Genomic DNA, 17509 nt, shown 5'->3' on the forward strand with positions numbered 1-17509 from the left:
CAGGAAGCAGCCTCTGCCTCACAGCCTCCGGGGAGCCTCCGTCCACTGTCCTCAGAGGCAGGTGCTGGACACATGAGCGCACAGACTCAACACGCCGGGACCGCGCCAGGCTGCTGGGCGAGCCCTGTGGTAAGAAGGAAAATCTGGGCCCAGGCAGGTCACGGAGCCCTCCAAAATGTGACACAAGCTACAGGCTACTGTCGCAGGAAAACACCCACACTCACAACCGAACGCAGGGGCTCCACACCAGGCCAGATGGCCTGGGCCCTGCGAGACCCCCGGGGCCTCAGTTCCTGGAGCACAGAGTGGAGCAGGGAGGGCTGAGACCTGGGGGTGGGGACTCCTGTTCCAGAGGGACAGGCACAGAGAGCAAGAGGTGTGGGCAGGACGCCCACCAGACCCCGGCTTCAAGTGCAGCTCCACCACGACACTGAGAGGCTGGGCGAGCTTCTTACCCTCGGCTTCCACACCCGGAAAACGGGCCGATGACAGCTCCTGACCTGCTGGGCTGCAGCGAAGACAGGAAATGGGAGGAGCCCCGACCGCAGTGAGCGCTGGCTGCCTGCAAGCCCTTTTATTCCCACAGGCTTCCAGGTGCCTGGTATATTCCCATGGAGGCTTCCCCCCCAGGTGCCTGGTATATCTCCATGGAGGCTACCCCCTCCAGGTGCCTGGTGTATCCCATGGAAGCTCCCCTCAGGTGTCTGGCATATCTCCTTGGAGGCAATCCCCCACCAGGTGTCTGGTATATCCCCTTGGGGGCTCCCCCTCCAGGTGCCTGATATACGCCCCACTCCCAGTCATCTCCTCGTGATTGACCCCCCCCAGATCTCTGTCTCTCCTCATGGACGGCTCCCCAAGTCCACCCCCGAGGAGAATGAGAGCGTAGTTGGGGCCGCTGGTCCAGCAGTGTCACTTCCCCGACGCCCTCACATGTAGCGAGTGTGGTTGCTGGTCACCACTCAGCTCCTCAGGGCCGCTCGCCACCAGCCCCCGCCAGCCTCGACCTCCCACCGGGCAGACAGCCCCTACTCCGCTAACCGACCCCTGTGAGGCACCAGTGCCAGGGGCTGAGAGCGCACGGAGAACAAAGACCCTCCTGAGGTTCAGGGGACGAAGAGACATTAGCAGAACCGCGGAAGGAAACCAGTGCGGGGCTGGAGGCGGGGGCAGGAATGTGGTCGGGACCACCTGCAGGGGGGCGACACGGAGCACAGACGCTGGGCTCCATGGAGCAGGATTTTCTCCAGACACAGACTTCACCGTGGAAGGAATCGATCCCCAGGTTTGTGGGGGAGGGAGGGGCCTTGCAAGGATTTCTCCGCTTCTAGAAGACTCTACAAAGAAGCTGAGTGGAAACGTCAAACGGTGCAGACTCTGGAAAACACGCTGGCGGCTGCAACACTCAACCTAGGGTCCCTGTCTGACCAGCAATTCCGCCCCCAGCTACACATCCGCGAACGAAATGAAAATACACGTCCACACCAACACTTGTACACAGGGAGTTCCCGTTGTGGCTCGGTGGGTTAAGAACCTGACTAGTATCCATGAGGACGCAGGTTTGATCCCTGGCCTCACTCAGGAGGTTAAGGAGCCAGTGTTGTGAGCTGTGCTGGCAGCTGCAGGCGCAGCTCAGCTCCTGCATTGCTGTGGCTGTGGGGTAGGCCGGCAGCTGCAACTGTGACTCGACCCCTAGCTTGGGAACGTCCACAGGCTGCAGACGCGGCCTTAAAAAGACAAAAAAACAAAAACAAAACAAAAAAAACCCCACTTGTACATGAACGTTCACAGCAGCCAAAAGGTGGAAAAACCACAAAAGCCCATCCGCGGATGACGGGATAAACCAACGGGGATCCATCCGCGTGCTTGATGTTCACCCAGCCACATCCACGCGGCTCGTCCTCACGCTAGGGCACGGGGTGACCTGGGAAAGCGTCACACAGGGAGGGAAAGGCGCGGCCAGCGTGCAGGATCCCAGCTACACGAAACGTCCAGAAGGGACAGATCCGTCGAGACAGGGAGCAGATCTGCGGTTGCCAGGGGCTGGGGGGGTGGGGGGTTGGCTGTGTCCAAGGCTTCTTTTTGAGGTGGTAAAAATGTTCTAGAGTGGACTGGTGATGGCTGCACAATTCTGCAAATATGCTAGAAATCACGGCTCTGTAGGCTTGTAATGGGTGAATTGTATGGTTGGTGAATTACATCTCAAATCACTGAAAATGAAGCCTCAGGCTAATAAAGCCCGAGGGATCTGCGTGGAATGGGCTGGAGTCTGGAGCGCCCCGCCCCCGCCCTGGGGAGAGCTCTGTGGGGTCCCAGCTCCCCTGGCCACACCGTGGGGACACCTCCACTTCCTGCGAAGGCCAGTAACGCCCCTCCCCGGTCCCCCAAGGTCCAGGCTCTGGGGGGCCTGACAGGCAAGGACTTCCCAGAAAGCCTGCTGTGCAGCTGGGGGGACCCCACAGTTGGGGAGTGTTTCCAAGCTGTGCCCGAACCTCCACAGAACACCCCCCAATCTGCCCAGAAGCCCTAGTGGCCCACGGGGTGGAGAAGGCTCCGGCCAGGACTCCCCACAGGACACGGAGCTGGAGATTTCAGACGTGACATTTGCTTCTGAGGGGCGGGGTGGTGCAGGGCCCCCAGTGCGGGGTCTGCGGGCTCCCCGGGGGGGTCCGTGGATGGAGCTGCGGGGTCGTGGGGAAGAAATTTCGTGTGTCCTCATTTTCACCGGCACGGCCTGAGATTCAGGCAGCAAAGCACAGTGGGTGCCGGCGAATCCTGCGGCTTCAGCATCGACAGAAAAGGGCAGGTTCAGTCGGGGGGGGGGGGCTGCGAACGCCCTGGGACAGCGCAGGGCCCAGGCCCGCCGGCTGGAGGGCACAGGGTGGGCCTCATACCCACCTGCCGGATGCCAGAGGGGCCTCCAAGGGGAAGGGGCCCAGGACGCTGGCACCACCACTGGGCCCTGAGGCCCAGTGGACACTGGCTCCCCACTGTGCTGGGCCGGGGGCGGGGGGGGAGGGTCTGGCATTGTGCCCGAGGGCCCCAGGGCGAGGACGGACACGACGGAGGGCAGGGGGAGGAGCAGGAGGGGCACTGGCCAGTAGACGTCCACCTCCCCCACTTGGCTGGCTCAACATCCAAGGGGCCTGGGGGCTCCCCCTGCCCACAGCGGGCCTCCGCCCAGCCCTTCCCAGCCTCCCACCCCCAAGGGACTGGGGACCCAGAACATCAGGATTCCTTTTATTTCCCAGGAGCCTTGACACATACCCCCCCCCAGTGGAGCCCACAGAACATCTGGGAAGGGGCAGACCCCTGCTAAAGCCTCTCTCCCAGCCCCTCCCTGACTCCTGGCCAGCCCAGGGAGCTGGAGCTGCACTGGGCATCTCCGGACGGGCTGGCTAGAAGCGTGGGGACCCCGACTCTCTCTGCCTGTCCCCGCCCCTCGCCGAGCACCCAGGTCCTCAGGGAACCTGGCCAGACCCACCCCAGCCACACTCACCCGGGGCCCAGCCTCCTTCCAGACCCCGCACAGGCCCTGTGACACAGGCAGGAGGGGCCGCGCCCCCGAGGTTGGGTTTTCCAGAAACATCCCTCAGCCACTACCCAGGGTCCTTGAGCCTCAAGGAGCAAGAGGAAATGCCCAGAAGCCTGCCCTCTGGGAGCAGAGGGCAGCTGGAGAGGTGGGTGGATGGCATGAGGGCCGGAGGAGTTCCCGAACTGGGCACTGGCCTGGCTCCTGGCCAGGCTGTGCTGCCTCCTGTTGGGCGTCAGCTGGACCTCAGACAAGGGTCCCCGGCCCCCACAGTTAGACAGGTCACCAGGCCACCCCCACGGCACCGACCCCCCCTCAAGGAGGCCAGAGCACCCTTCACCAGCTGCAGCTTCATCCCTCCGCCCCGACCCTCCTCTAAACAAGTCTGACCCCTACCTGAGGGCTGCCCCCTTCCCGACAGCACCCAGCCCAGAGTGGACCTCTTGGGACCCTCCCTGCAGCAGGCTCACGCCACGGTTCGGGGGAGGGTCCACCTGCAGGCACCAAGGGGTCACCCAAGGGTTCCATCACAGGTGATCCTGGGGGGCTTGGCCTCTGCACCCCCAGGGACATTCTGGGTGTTTCCCCAGGAAGCCCTCCTTCTGTGGGTGGACGGGAGGCCTGGCCCCAGGGCTCTGCTGGCCTTCCTGAGGGGCAGGGGTGCAGAGGGGACTCAGAAACCCCCAGGGCTAACCCTGTAGGCTGATGGGCCCCAGCTAAGAGTCAGCCCCAACACGCATGCACACGCACACACACCTGCGACTTGCCAGGCTGGGGTCCCAGGCCTGGGCTCCTCCTGCAGGATCCCACGGGGCATCCCCCAGACAGAGGGGTGTCCCCAGGCCTGGGCTGCCGGGCGGCCCAAGACCCCACCCTCCAAAGATGCCTAACGCCCCTCACTGTCCCAAGGGTGGGCGCAGGCCTGGACATGGAGGCAGAGGTGACTGCCTGGCACAGGGGCCTGGGGGCTGGCGTCGCAACAGGCCCACCCCACACCTACCCTGCCCTGCTGACGGTGGGTGTCTGGGCTGCTCTGGGCCAGAGGCTACCTGCCTCAGGGGTGGCTGCTGGGACTTCGCCAGCAGGGGCTGGCGCGGTGCTACCACACAGGCTCCGAAACAAGGGCTGGCATGAGAAACAACAGTGTGCACCCCTGATGGCAGGGAAGGGCTCCTTCTACCCCCCGCCACCCCACACCCAGCCCAAGTCTCCGCCTTGTCCCCCAGGCCTGCCGCTTCTCCCTCCCTCTCTGTGCATCTGTCTGTCTCTCCGCTAACACACCTGCCCTTCCTCCTGCTGCTCAGGCCAGGAGCTAGCAAGACACTGCCCCTGGGAACACGCCAGGGTCACCGTCACCACAGAAGCCTCCAGCCCCAGCGAGACTCTGACTTCTGCTGTATTGCTGCCACATTTTCTCAGGGACCCCCAAGTAATTTCCTGCACACCGGGCCCTGCACCGTGGACCGGGCCACTCAGCTCCCATGCAAGGAGCGTGGGTCCCCACTGCTGCCAGGGCCCTGGGAGACTCCAGCCCAGCTGTGGGCTGGGACCTTGGTCCTAGTGTGTTACCTCCTGGCTCTTGTTTCTCCCAACAATCGGGTTGGTTCTGTGCAGACCCAGAGGGGCAGGCCATGACCCACATGGCCCCAGGGCAGTCTGGTCCCCGGACTCAGCCCCTGTGCTCCAGTCCGGCCACAGCGCACACTGGTTCCTCGTGATTCCCCTGCCCTGATGCTTAAAAACACTCCCAGGGCGCACCTCCAACACCTGCCAGCCTCACACCTGCATCCTCAGGTCTCCGTGGCAACACTGCTCCCCCAGAAGGTTTTCTCAATGCCTGTAACCCTCACCCGTCCCCGTCAGCCTGGGCTCAGCTCCCTCCACCCCCTCAACATTGAGTATCAAAGATTCACCGGCACACCACCCTGGGGCTACCGGTTCCCTGCCCCCCCGGGCCAGCGCTGTCCCAGCACCCAGTCAGTGCTCAAAAGACACCCATGTGGGTCCCAGCCTCACTGCAGGTACCACAGCCGTTCTCTCCCTGCTGGTAAAACAGGCCCTAAACGCGGCCCATCAGAGCCACCCTGTTGATAACTGGACAGGACCCACCTAGCGGTTTAGTTGGTAGGCTGGGGTCCCCACAGTTACTGAGCTCCCGCTGTGTGCCTGGCACCATGCAAGGTCTCTGGGAGCCAAAGCAAGGCACCCACGGTTTATTTCAAGGAATCCACTGTCCAGTGGAGGTGGGGGGAAGTATGCCAATGAGCATCCTGGAGGTGGCCGGGGTCAGGCAATACCTTTAAGTCACTGTGGTACCTACAATATGTAAAAAGTTTTAGAAACTCAACAATAAAAAGACCAGTTACTCAACCTTCAGGAGGGCAAGGATCTATAGGTCTCTGAAGTCATACAAACGACCGATAAGCACGTGAAAAGATGCTCCATCTCATTAGCGACTAGGAAAATGCAAATCAAACCCCAGCGAGACACCACTTCCCACCCACCCGGGGGACCAGAAGCAGAAAGACAGAGAATAACAGGCGCTGAAAAGGATGCGGGGAAACCGGAAGCCTCGGACCAGGACGGGGACAGACGCCCTGCAGTGGCTCTGGAAGAGTCTGCTTGATCCTCCAAAGGTGACACAGAGTCGGCATCTGATCTGGCAATTTCACTCATGCGTGTTTACCCCAGAGAATGGAAAACATATTTCTGAACAAAAATCTGTGCCCACATGCCCACAGCAGCGCTATATTCACAAGAGTCCAAACGTGCACCAGCCCAGGGTCCATCCGCGGATGGTGGGTCGGGCCGCACATAGACTGATTCCGTCTTCAAAGGGAATGAGGTCCTGGAGTTCCCGCTGCGGCCCAGCAGGATTGGTGGCGTCTCTGCAGCACCAGGACGCAGGTTTGATCCCCAGCCTAGAGCCGTGGGTTAAAGGACCCAGAGCTGCTGCAGCTGCGTAGGTTGCAACTTCAGCTCAGATCTGACCCCTGGCCCGGGAACTCCTGTGTCGCGGGGCAGCCGAGAAAGGACGGGGAATCGAGTTCTGACACATGAGACAAACCTTAAGGACAGGACGCTCGGTGGGAGAAGCCAGACACAAGAGGCCATGCACTATACGCTCCTGCTTCCATGAAATGTCCCGGACGCATCTGCGGGGACTGAGCAAAGGCGGGGCTGGCGAGGGCTGGGGGACCCGCCTGCTTCAAGCAGGACAGGCTTTCTCTGGTGGGTGATAAACATGTCCTAAAATTCGGTTGTGGTGACAGTGGCACAACCTTGTGAACATACTAAAAATGGCTGGATCGTACACTTTAAAAGGGTGGGTTTTATGGTACGTAAATTATATCTCAATGAAGACGACACCGTTTGTCTGCACTCAGGCGGCAGGCTTGCTATGGACTCACCTCGGGGACAGAAGGAGTCAGTGCGAAGGAATGGGGCGCACAGGACAGGTCTCTAAGCCCCCGGGCAGTTTACGACCGCAGCAGCAATAATACTTCGTTGTTACCGCACGAGGCGTGACTCAGAAATCTTCAGCGGGGCTCCCCTCGACCTTCAGGAGGCCCCACGCGGGCTCGTGACCAAGGAGCGGGGGTCTGAGCCCTGCCCTAGGCTGTGCGATTCTGTGGCTCCTGGAACCCCAGTCTTCCCCATGACCAGGGCAAGGCACTCCAGCCCCCGGCCTCCGTCTCCTCGTCTGTAGGATGGGCAGCCTAACTGCATGGGCCTGGCCTCATGGAACGTGGGCCCATCAGGTGACCTAGCGGGTGAAGATGGTGGCCGTATCCGGGGACAGCAAGCGTCGGGTCCCCTCCCATCTCTGCTCCTGCGATCCTCCCCCACCCAGCCCCGCAGGCGCCCGCCCCCTCAGCCTGTCTCCGTCCTCCTCCCCCCCGCCCTCCTGCTCCTCCACCGACTCTCAGGCCTGGGGCCCCTCCAGTGACAGCCTCACCCTGGACTTTCAGCACTACCTCCCAGCGGACACCTCCCTCAGACCCAGACAGACAACCCCCGTGGCACCCCCCCAATCCTCGCCTGGAGTGCGTTCCAGACGCAACTCTATCCCACACCCCCTCCTCCCCCAGGGCCCCTCTGTCCCTGGTTCCTGGGCGCTGACCATCCTGGACTCTGCCCACCTGCTCGGCCCACTTCCAAACTTTGGGGGTCTGGTTCTCAGCCCCTGCCCCCACCCGGACATCCCCTCTCCCCTGGACACACCCCCCAGAGGCCCCCAGCTTCCTCTCTGCCCCCCTTTGCCCCTACCCAGCAGCCAGAGTGATTAGCCCAGCAAGGGTGGCCCTGGGCACCTGTCCCAGAGCAATGAAGACTCAGGTTCAGGCAAAGTTCCACTCAGGTTTCATTCAAGGGAAAGTCTGCAGAGCCGGACCCATAACACCCCAGGCTGGAACCACCCCAGACCCTCAACCGCGACCGGGTGGTCCTCCATCCGCTCCATGGAGCACAGGCAGCAGTAAAAGGAGCCAACTGCTTTTCTCTCTTTTTTAATGTTTTCTTTCTTTTTTCTTTTCTCTTACTGCTGCACCTGCGGCATAGGGGAGTTCCCAGGCCAGGGGTCAAGTCGGAGCTGCAGCCACAGCCCACGCCCCAGCCACGGTAACACTAATCAGAGCTATATCTGCAACCTACACTGCAGTGTGAGGCAACGCTGGCTCCTCAACCCACTGATCAAGGCCAGGGATCAAACCTGCATCCTCATGGATACTCGCTGGGTTCTTAACCCCCGAGCCACAACAGGAACTCCAGGTACCAACTGTTGGTGTGAACAACGGCCTCGACTGTATGCAGAAAATCCCAGGGCAAGACAAAGGCAGATCCCCAAAGGCTGCATTTGTAGAATGTTCTTGAAATGGGACATGACAGACATAGAGAGCAGATCCGTGGCTGCCAGGGGGCTGAGGAGACCCAGGGGAGTGGGTGTGGCCATCAAAAGGGTCCCCGTGGTGCTGGAACGTTCTGTATCTGACTGTGTCAATGTTGGCCTGCCGGCTGGAACTGTGCTAAGATCTGCAAGACATAAGCACTGGGGGAATCCATGGACGGTTCGGGGACGGCCTGGGTTGTTCTCACAAGTGCATGTGAATCTACAATTATCGGGAAATAAAACTTTGTATTACAAACACACAAACACCAGATCGCATGGCTGCCCTGCTTAAACTGTTCAGAGCCTTTCCCCGGCCTCGACAAAATCCACATGGTTCCCCGGGGCCGGAAGCTGTGCTCAGACCCCCTTTACCCTCCGCCTTCACTCTGCTGCAGCCCGCGCCTCCGGGCCTTTGCACATGCTCTTCTCCCCGCCTGCACCCTCATTCTCTCACTGTCCACAGGACGCCCCTGGCCCCTCACAGCCTCGAGCTCGCTGCGGCTGCGTCATCCATCCATCACTCAACCATGGGCCCTCGAGCTCCCCCTGCTGGGGACACTGTGGTCCTGCGGGGGCAGCTGACGGGGCACACTGAGCTGGGGGGAGCAGGATGCTGCCGGCAAGGGAAAGAGCTGAAGAGGGGAGGCCTCCTCACCAGAGGAGGGACAGGGAGAGGCCAGCTGCCCGCTCCTGGCCTTGGCCTTGGACCAGGCCTGCAGGAATCTGCAGGCTCCACCCTCCTTCCGAATTCCACTGGCTGTGGAGCTCAGCACGCCTCATCCATGGAGGAAAGAAGTGTTCCTTCCTGGGGCCCACAGATCAGGCTCAGGGAGTTGGCGAACCCCCAGGGGACCCACCAAATGGCACGAGTGCAGGGACGTGCCTGCCACCGGGGAAGACCAGGGCTCCAGTCGCTCTCAGAGGGGTCCAGGAGAGCCCCAGTTTACAAATGGCTGGGATAAGGCCCACCAGAGCCTGGATTCATAAGATCCTTCCCGCCCCTGCTTCGCGGTGAGACGGCGGGCCCCTCGGCGCCTCAGATGTAAAGCGGGGGAGGGGTGAAAGGCCGGCTCTGGGCCCGACAAGCCCCCTGCCCACCCGCCACGCGACCGCGTCAAGCCACAGAAGCCCGTGAGCTTCACCTTCCTCCACGCCTCCCACAAGGGAGCACATGCTTCACCTCGAAGCACTGATTTCAGAACTAAGAGGAAAACAGCTACGGTCAAGGGCACAGCGCAGTGCTCGGAACCAGGCAGACGTTAAACACGGCGAATGTCCTTTCAAAGGAGTCCCCTGGTTTAGGACCCCACCGGTTGTCCTGGATGCGTCTTGAGGCACCTTCCGAGGGTAAGACACTGGAGTTGGAAAGTGTCCCTGTCACCTGGCAATGGGTCTTTATTTAGAAAAAGGGTGTCTGCAGGTGCAATGAAGTGAAAGCTCCTTCTCTCTGGCTTCTGGCCGGGCCCTGAGCCTAGTGAGAGGCGTCCTTACAGGAGATGAAGGGGAGAGACAGACACACAGGCCAGTGGGGACAGGGCACTTCTCCTTTGGGCGTAGCAGGTGTTGCGCCTGGGAACTCTACTGTCTACTTCATTTTCACAAGCCCCCTGACCCAGAGGTTGAAAACCTCCGTCTAGAGCAGTGACTCAGTCCTGCCAGCTTTGATCGCACCCCCAGGCAGGAAGCCACCATCTGAGGTCCCGGCTGGAGTGGTGTGGGATGGACGCCAGACGTTTCCCCCACTGAAACCGTCCTGGTGATTCTGACCTGTGGCCGAGGCTGCTCCAGACAAGAGGCTGTCAACCTGAGCTGCCCGCCAGAATCCCCTGGACAGTTTAAAAAAGAATCCCAACACCCAGGCTGCACCCAGACCCCCATGTCACATCTCCGGGGGTGGGGGTGGGGGGCACGGGATTTTCCAAACCCCCCGATGGGGCCAGTGTGCAGCCAAGATGGGAACTGATGAATGAGTGAACTAGCGACCTGCAGAGCTAACCCAGAGATTCTCGTACGCGAACCACCCGAGCATCTTGCAAACACGCAGAGCCTGACCCTGCAGGTTTGCGGGGGGCCTCAGAGTCTTCCTTCCTAACAGTCTCCTGGAGACCATCCTTGGCGGTTCTCCTGCGCGCAGCCGGGATAAAGAAGCACCAGCCCCTAAAGCTGGGGTCTCGGGCATCAGCGTCCACTGAACTGTGTAGGAAATGCGCTCACGCAGACCAGAACCTCAGCAGGGCAGCAGTGATCTGTTGGCCACACCTCCCAGGTGGCGCTCAGACACGGGAAGGTGTGGGAAGCCTGGAGTAAGGGACAGTGGCAGGCCAGCACCCTGGCCAAGCTGGGCACTCCACCGCCACAGAGAGAGGCCCTTGCTTCTTTCTGGGGTCTCCAAAAGTACCAGGGAGCCCCCTGGGTTCCAAACAGCTGTGACACTCCTGGGAAGGGGGCAGATGACACATACTGAGAGGAAAAACTGTGGACTCCATCGCAGAGATGAGAAAACCAAGGCCAGACAACTTCGGTCTGGGAAACTGCCACGCTGCTCACCCTCGATCGACTTGGCTCAGGGGCTCCCCCGGACCCCGCGCCTCTGCGGCCCCTCAAGGACCCACGACCCTCTCCCCTCCCTTCTCAGAACCCCCGGCTGGGGTGTTTCCACTGGGGACGCCCAAAGTCTGCCATGAGAAACCCCGCACTGTTTTGCATAGTTTAGTCTTGCATCCAGACGACACAGTCTTCTGGGTAAAAGCCATGTCATCCGGTTTCCTGTATGTTATGTTTTATTTGCTTATTTTTTTTTCCCCAAAGACTACATCACTGCCAACTACACGCTGTACCCATAGCACCAGACACTGCGGGCGTGTATGCCCCTAATAACTACACACAGAAATCCTAAACCCCAATGCAATGGCGTTAGGGATGCAGGCTTTGGGAAGTGATGGGGTCACCAGGGTGGAGCCCTCAGGAGGGGTTAGGGCCCTTCTGACACAGACCCCACACAGCTCTTTTGTCCCTTCCCCCATTGGGCGACACCAAGAAGCTGGCAGTCTGCCACCCAGAGGTCCTCACCTAACACCATGCCTCCCAGCGCCTTCATCTGGGACTCCTCAGCCGCCAGACCTGTGAGAAATGAATGCTGCTGTCTGCAGGCTCCCCACCTGCTCTGCCCCGCCTCCGGTGCTCTGTCACAGCAGCCGGATGGACCCAGACAGAGTCCGGCTCAGCGAACACTTCCAGGTCGACTCACTGAAAGCGGACCTGGGCTTTGCCGTCTTCCTGGCATAGTAGGAACTCGAAGGTAGGAACTCCCATGTTTCTCCAGCATGCTCCTTAAGGACTGAATGGATCAAGGAACAGGGAGCGTTAGAAAGTGGGCAGAGAAAAGAGTCCTTACGTCCCTGCTGCTCTTTCCTAGCTCGTGACAACCAACACCGCCCGTTAGCCAGCGCTCCCAAAACATCTCCTGGTCGCGGCCTCGAGATTAGACCATGATCTCACTCCGTTATCCACTGTGTTCAGCACCATCCATCTCACTCAGGTGAAAGCGGATAACAAGACGACAGGGGCCCTCCTGAGCAACGACAGCCGGTAACAAAACAAAACCGGGCAGGGGGACCACAAGTGATGCTTTAAAGAGATTGACGATTCCGCTTTCAGAGTTCCCGCTGTGATGCAACAGGACTGGCGGCATCTCTGCAGCCTGGTGCAGTGGGCTCCATCCCCAGCCTGGCACAGTGGGTTCAAGGATCTGGCGTTGCCGCAGTGGTGGCGTAGGTCACAGCGGCGGCTCAGATCTGATCCCTGGCTTGGGAACGCCATGGGCGGCAGAGAAGCCAGAAATGAAAGAACAAAATTCCTTTTCACTGCCTATGTCCAGCCCTAAGCGCTGGCAACAAGACGGTGTGCACAATGGTGACAGTGGATGAAGTTACCAGGTGCCTCCGCACTTGCACGCCAGTCCATGCCACAAATATTCACTGAGTGACCCCCGCGTGCCGGCCCTACTGTAGCGACGGGACGCACATCCCTTTCTGCACGACTCGCACACTCCACACCAGCACCGTCCAGGAGGACTTTGTCTGATGACGGAGGTGATGAGCCCCTGCACTGGCCAACCTGGTGGCCGTGAGTCACAGGTGGCACCTGAGCACGTGGACTGTGGCGCGCGTGACGGAGGCCCTGAGTGTCTAAATTGCATTTCGCTGTCATTCATTTAAATTTAAATAGCCACAAGTGGATGGGGCAGGGTTGGTCTCCATGACGAATCTACGGATGCCGATTTAGAGAAAACGAAGACGGAACAGTCTCTGATGGGCTGCAGACCAAGCTCGGCTGCCACCTGTGCTGGGTGCACACAGAGCCCCGAACACACCGTGGGGACCCAAGGCAGAAATAAACCTCAGGTCTTATTGCCACGAGTCCTACTAAAGAACCCACCTCCCTGGGGAATGCTGACTTGGTTCAACAGGAGACGCCGAGAAGGCACTCAAGCCTTTTCGAAAAGACCGCCAGGACCGGCGTGAAAAACAGGCGGACGCTCCAGTGCCGGTGTCTCTTGGGGTATGGAACCTACACACGGACAGAGCGGGCGCAGGCAAACTTCTGGTGGCCACGTGCAAGGGTCAGGACGGGGCGGTCCCCGGCCCGGAGACCCCGCCGCCGTCTGGCTGGAAGAGGGGCCGGGACATTAGAGCTAGGCGGCTCCGGCAGGCCTGGCCGCGCGGGCGGGGCGCTCTCCAAGGTGCTGAAGACACGCTCCTCTCCCAGTGACCAGCGACCCAAGGGAGCCGGCCCCTTGCTCTAGCCCACAGAGCCTGCTTAGCCAAGCCAGGACCCCACGCAGGCCACCTTCATCAACCACACGGCCTTTCCCAAAGCCAGGAGACTACAGATGGGGGAGCAGCTGATTCAAGACGGGCCGGACCTCTGCAGAAAATCCGAGCATCCCCCTCCCTCTCTCCCAGCACTCACACACAGAATACCTCGCTGGCATTTAAGGACAGAAGGGGTGTTTTGTACAGAATCATCAGCTCTTGGCTCAGAGCTAGCTGTCTGCAGAGTTGGGGAGGCCTGACGGAAGATGAGGAAGAAAAAGTCTTGAAAAAGAAAAAAAAAAAACGGCAGAGGCTCCTGGCTCTCCCCCACGGTCACCACCACCGTCTGCCCCGGGTCTTCCTCGCTGCACAGGCGTCCTCGGAAAAGATGGGCCCCGGCCCTTTCCTCAGGTTGGCTGCGTTAACCGGCAGCAGCAGCAGCGAGGACCACTCACCACCGACGCGGTGGAAGGCTATTTTCGGAGAGTGCTGGTCCTCGCTGCTGCGCCAGCCCGGCCAGGCTTCCTAATACAAAGCTCGTCAAGTCGCTCCAGGGCTGTGCTGGGTGAGGGGAGTTCTCAGAACACTTCTTTCCCTGCTATTATTGGCAACAAAGAACTAGCTATTTGCTTTCTCCTCTCCTTCCACCTCATGGAGCCTCCTCCCTCCCCAAAGGGGTTGAAAGACTCTCTAAGGAGACGCTGCTCTCTCCAACTGCCTTTTGTTTCTGAAATGAGTTTCTGCTGGGGCATATAGGGCCGCTTCCTCCGAAACTGAGCATCTGGATTACAAAAGGGGAGTTTACGTTTCACAGGTTCATGGCCAAGCACCAAAAATATGCCCAAGGGTCATTTACTCTTTTACCCCTCCAAGGGGGCATGAGCCGCCTGAACAAGTATCTAAAGTGGAAACAAAGCAGTAGCCCCATCTGCATCTGAGCCCCGCTCTGCGGCTGGCTCCCTCCGGTCCAGGGAGCGCAGGCGTCTGGAGGAATCTGGAGCACCCGGCCAGCCACCAAAGCTGGGAGGGTGTGCGTGGCTGTGTTTTGGGGGACAGGGTGGAAACGGTCTCTGGGTGACAGGTGTACTGCGTGCACGCAGGCGCCGGGGGATCTGAATTCTGACTGTGGGCGTGTGTGATTCGTGTGGGCCGAGGGATCTGGGCTGGTGAACGGAATCTGTATCTGAGGGGGAGCGGCCGGGTGTGTGCGATGACTCACTTCTTTTGGGCTGTGGGAGGGTTTTATTTGCGGGGGGGCGGGGGTAACTTTCAGTCCAAGAGATCCTGTGTACACGGCCCCCAGCGGGAAACATCTACCTGTGCAGCCGAGCAGAGTCCGGAGAGCAGAGAAGAGGCAGTGCCTGGCGGGGACCGGAGGAGGGCCTGGGTGTGAGGCGCCCAGGCGCATATGCCCACACTCCAGGCTGCTGCACCCATGGGGGGTTGAGGGGGCGTGGAGGAAGAGATGGAACGAGGAGGTGCTGCTGCACCAAGGAGTTCAGAGAGACGTGTTTCACGCGAAAGCACGGGCTCTGGGACAGCTGCCCTGCGCAGGAATCCTGGTGCCGCCCAGTGCTCATCAGGCAGGCATCTGGCTTCTCTGTGCCTCTGCTTCCCAGGGTGGGCAATGGGAGGAAGGACAAAACCGAGCCTGAGAGGTACGGGGATGACGTGCCGTGACGCTGCAGACGCTCGCCACATGCCTGGCGCACAGTAAGTGTTTCGCCCTGCCAGCCCTTAGCCTTCTCATCACCGTCATTATCACACCTGGCTACGGGGTCTAATAATGATCATTACAAGTGACATTCGTTGCGTGTGACCCGTAATAATAAAATAGTGGTAAGTAACAAGGAGCGCTTCCTCTGTTCCTGGCACTGCCATGCACACCACCTCAATTAATGCCCACCTCCTTCGCAGCTGTGATCATCAGCCCTGTGGACAGCTTCGGAAACAGAAGCTCAGAGAAGCTAAGCAACTTGCCAAGGTCACAGAGCAAAGGCACAACTGGGATTCACGCCTAGTGGCTGGCAACCCCGCAGCACGGGCTCCTGCCACCCCATGTCTCCGGGGCGCGCCGTCTCTGCGGGGTCACCCGACAGGCTGGAAGCGGCTCGGCGCACTTGAATGAGCCACGCCTGCCCTGTGCCTGAGGGAGGATGAAGCTGGAGGAGGAGGTGCTGGCAGAAGTGTCCCCAGTTGAAATGGATCCCATACCAATGCCAGCTAAATGCAGAACAGATCTGCCATCTGTGCATTATTCATGAAAATCACCGTTTCCCCGAGTCAGCACGGGAGCGGGGCTGAAGTTGGGGAGATGTGCTCGCGCCTGTCGGACATCCCCGTCCCTCGCACAAGCGAAGAGCAGAACTGGAGTATGGACCGTGACCGCACGGAGGCTCTGCTCCCCTCCCAGCAGGATCCCTTGCCGCCCGCCCGCTGACAGGGGAGAGGCCATGAGACCCACTGTTCTGTCCTGGCAGACACGACACCCTCGGTGGCCCCGCGGGGCCCACGGACGGCTCGAGGCCAAACATTCTCAGCAGCCACCTCCTTCCCAGTGAGAGGCGGGCACCGTGGTTCCAGAACAGTGGCCCCAGATGTCTGGGCCTGATTACTCCAGGCTAGAAAGGTCCATTCGACTTCCCATTGTGCCCAATCCCCAACCCAAAGGCTGCAGCCAGCCTGGCGCCCTGCATCAGGGTGCCTGCCTTGGTCGGCATACAGGTGGGCGGATGTCAGGAAAGGCGGGTTCCACCGTGAACAGACAGGGGGGTCGCTCCCTGGACTCTGCCACCCAAGGCTGGGGGCTCTGTCCTGTCACCGGGGCTCCGGGCCGCCCCGGGCTCCATCGGTCACAGACATGATCCCCCCGCCCTGCCCCAACGCATGAGACTCAGTCACCCTACACTCATGGCAGCCTCAGCCAGAGTCAGATGCCCTCACCCCAGAGGAACCACAATCATCATCCCTCCTCTGAAATGGAAGCTCCATGAGGGCCAGGACCTCTGTCTGCTGTTTTCCCAGAGCCCCAAGCACCTGCTCGCAGTAGCGCTCAGTAGATATTTGCTGGACAAAGGACAGAATTCCAGGCCCACCCAAGATTTCTGGGGAAGGTGCGCCAGCTTAGGTGCCGGACCTGACTCTCGGGTACCCAGCCGAGTGCCACAGACAGGGCTTGGCTCCTCACCTGCCAGGCTCCCAAGTGAGACTGGCCACCAGGGACCCAGAAGCCACTCTCCAGGCTCAGGCACAGCTGGGAGCACCTCTGGGGGATGGATCTGCAGCGCAGCCTGACCAGAGTCCCCCCCGGGTGACAACGGCCCCTGGGCTCCCAAAGAGCCCAGTTGGGAGCGCCAGGCTGCTCGGCCGCCCACCTCAGCCACCCACATCTGCCGCTGGCCCTTGCTGGGCCGGCGCGCGCACGCACACACACGCCCACGGCCTAGAACCCAGGGAGGGCCGTCTGCTCGGCCTGGCCCCAGGGTCAGGGAAGCTCTCCAACCCACTCCAGGAAAACAACAACGGCAGAGAAGAGGCCGCCTGGGACGGGGCGCCACGGCTTTGACAGGCAGAAGCGTTATATAATTAACTGCCCCCACGCCTCCTCCCCTTGGAGGAATAACGAACCCTGCTTCTCAGTTGCATAAGCCGAAATAATAATTACTCTCCAGCCCTCCATCACTCCTGCATGTGGCCGGGGAGCAGGTGCTTAGCACTCGCTTCGGGAGACTTGGAGGCGGCAGGCAGGCAGGCAAAGACCACACGCACGCTCGTGATTTCTTCCTATGCCGGCAGAAGCACTCAGGTCCCTGTGGTGCCCTGCTCCTGTACCAGGCAGCCAGGTCCCCAAAATGACCGAGCCGCCAAGCCCAAGGCACGGAGCCACTTCTGAGGATGGGCTCCTCGATGGGGGAGGGGGCATCGGGAGAGCAGGCTTGTCTGGGGTCTGGCTTCCAGGAACAGAAAGGGCTCCGAGCCCCTCGGGTGCACCGAGGAGTGGCCCCTGGAGTGCCTGGGACCAGGGACAGCCGCAAAGCCAGCCAAGGCTCCCTGCACAGAACCTATCGAACAGCCGCGGCCGGGCAGCACGCTGGCTTCCGGCACCAGCTCAGCCGGGAATGTGGTGGCATCTTAGAACGATGGCACAGAGCATCCCTAAACTAATGTGGAAAATGATTCAGCCCCTGAAAGGCGAGATTCCTGGGCTCTCGCTAAACAGATGGGCCTCCCTCCCTCCCTCCCTCCAGCAGCCTGCTCCGACAGCGCTAGCCCGCG

At 60.6% G+C, this 17509-nt stretch overlaps 1 protein-coding gene across 1 annotated transcript in view; it reads right to left on the bottom strand.

Annotated features, from left to right (window-relative positions):
• JPH3 (junctophilin 3) overlaps nucleotides 1-17509 on the bottom strand; it is an 89879-nt gene that overhangs the window by 70948 nt on the left and 1422 nt on the right.

Source organism: Sus scrofa, chromosome 6, assembly GCF_000003025.6.
Source record: "Sus scrofa isolate TJ Tabasco breed Duroc chromosome 6, Sscrofa11.1, whole genome shotgun sequence".
NCBI classification, from domain to species: Eukaryota; Metazoa; Chordata; class Mammalia; order Artiodactyla; family Suidae; genus Sus; species Sus scrofa.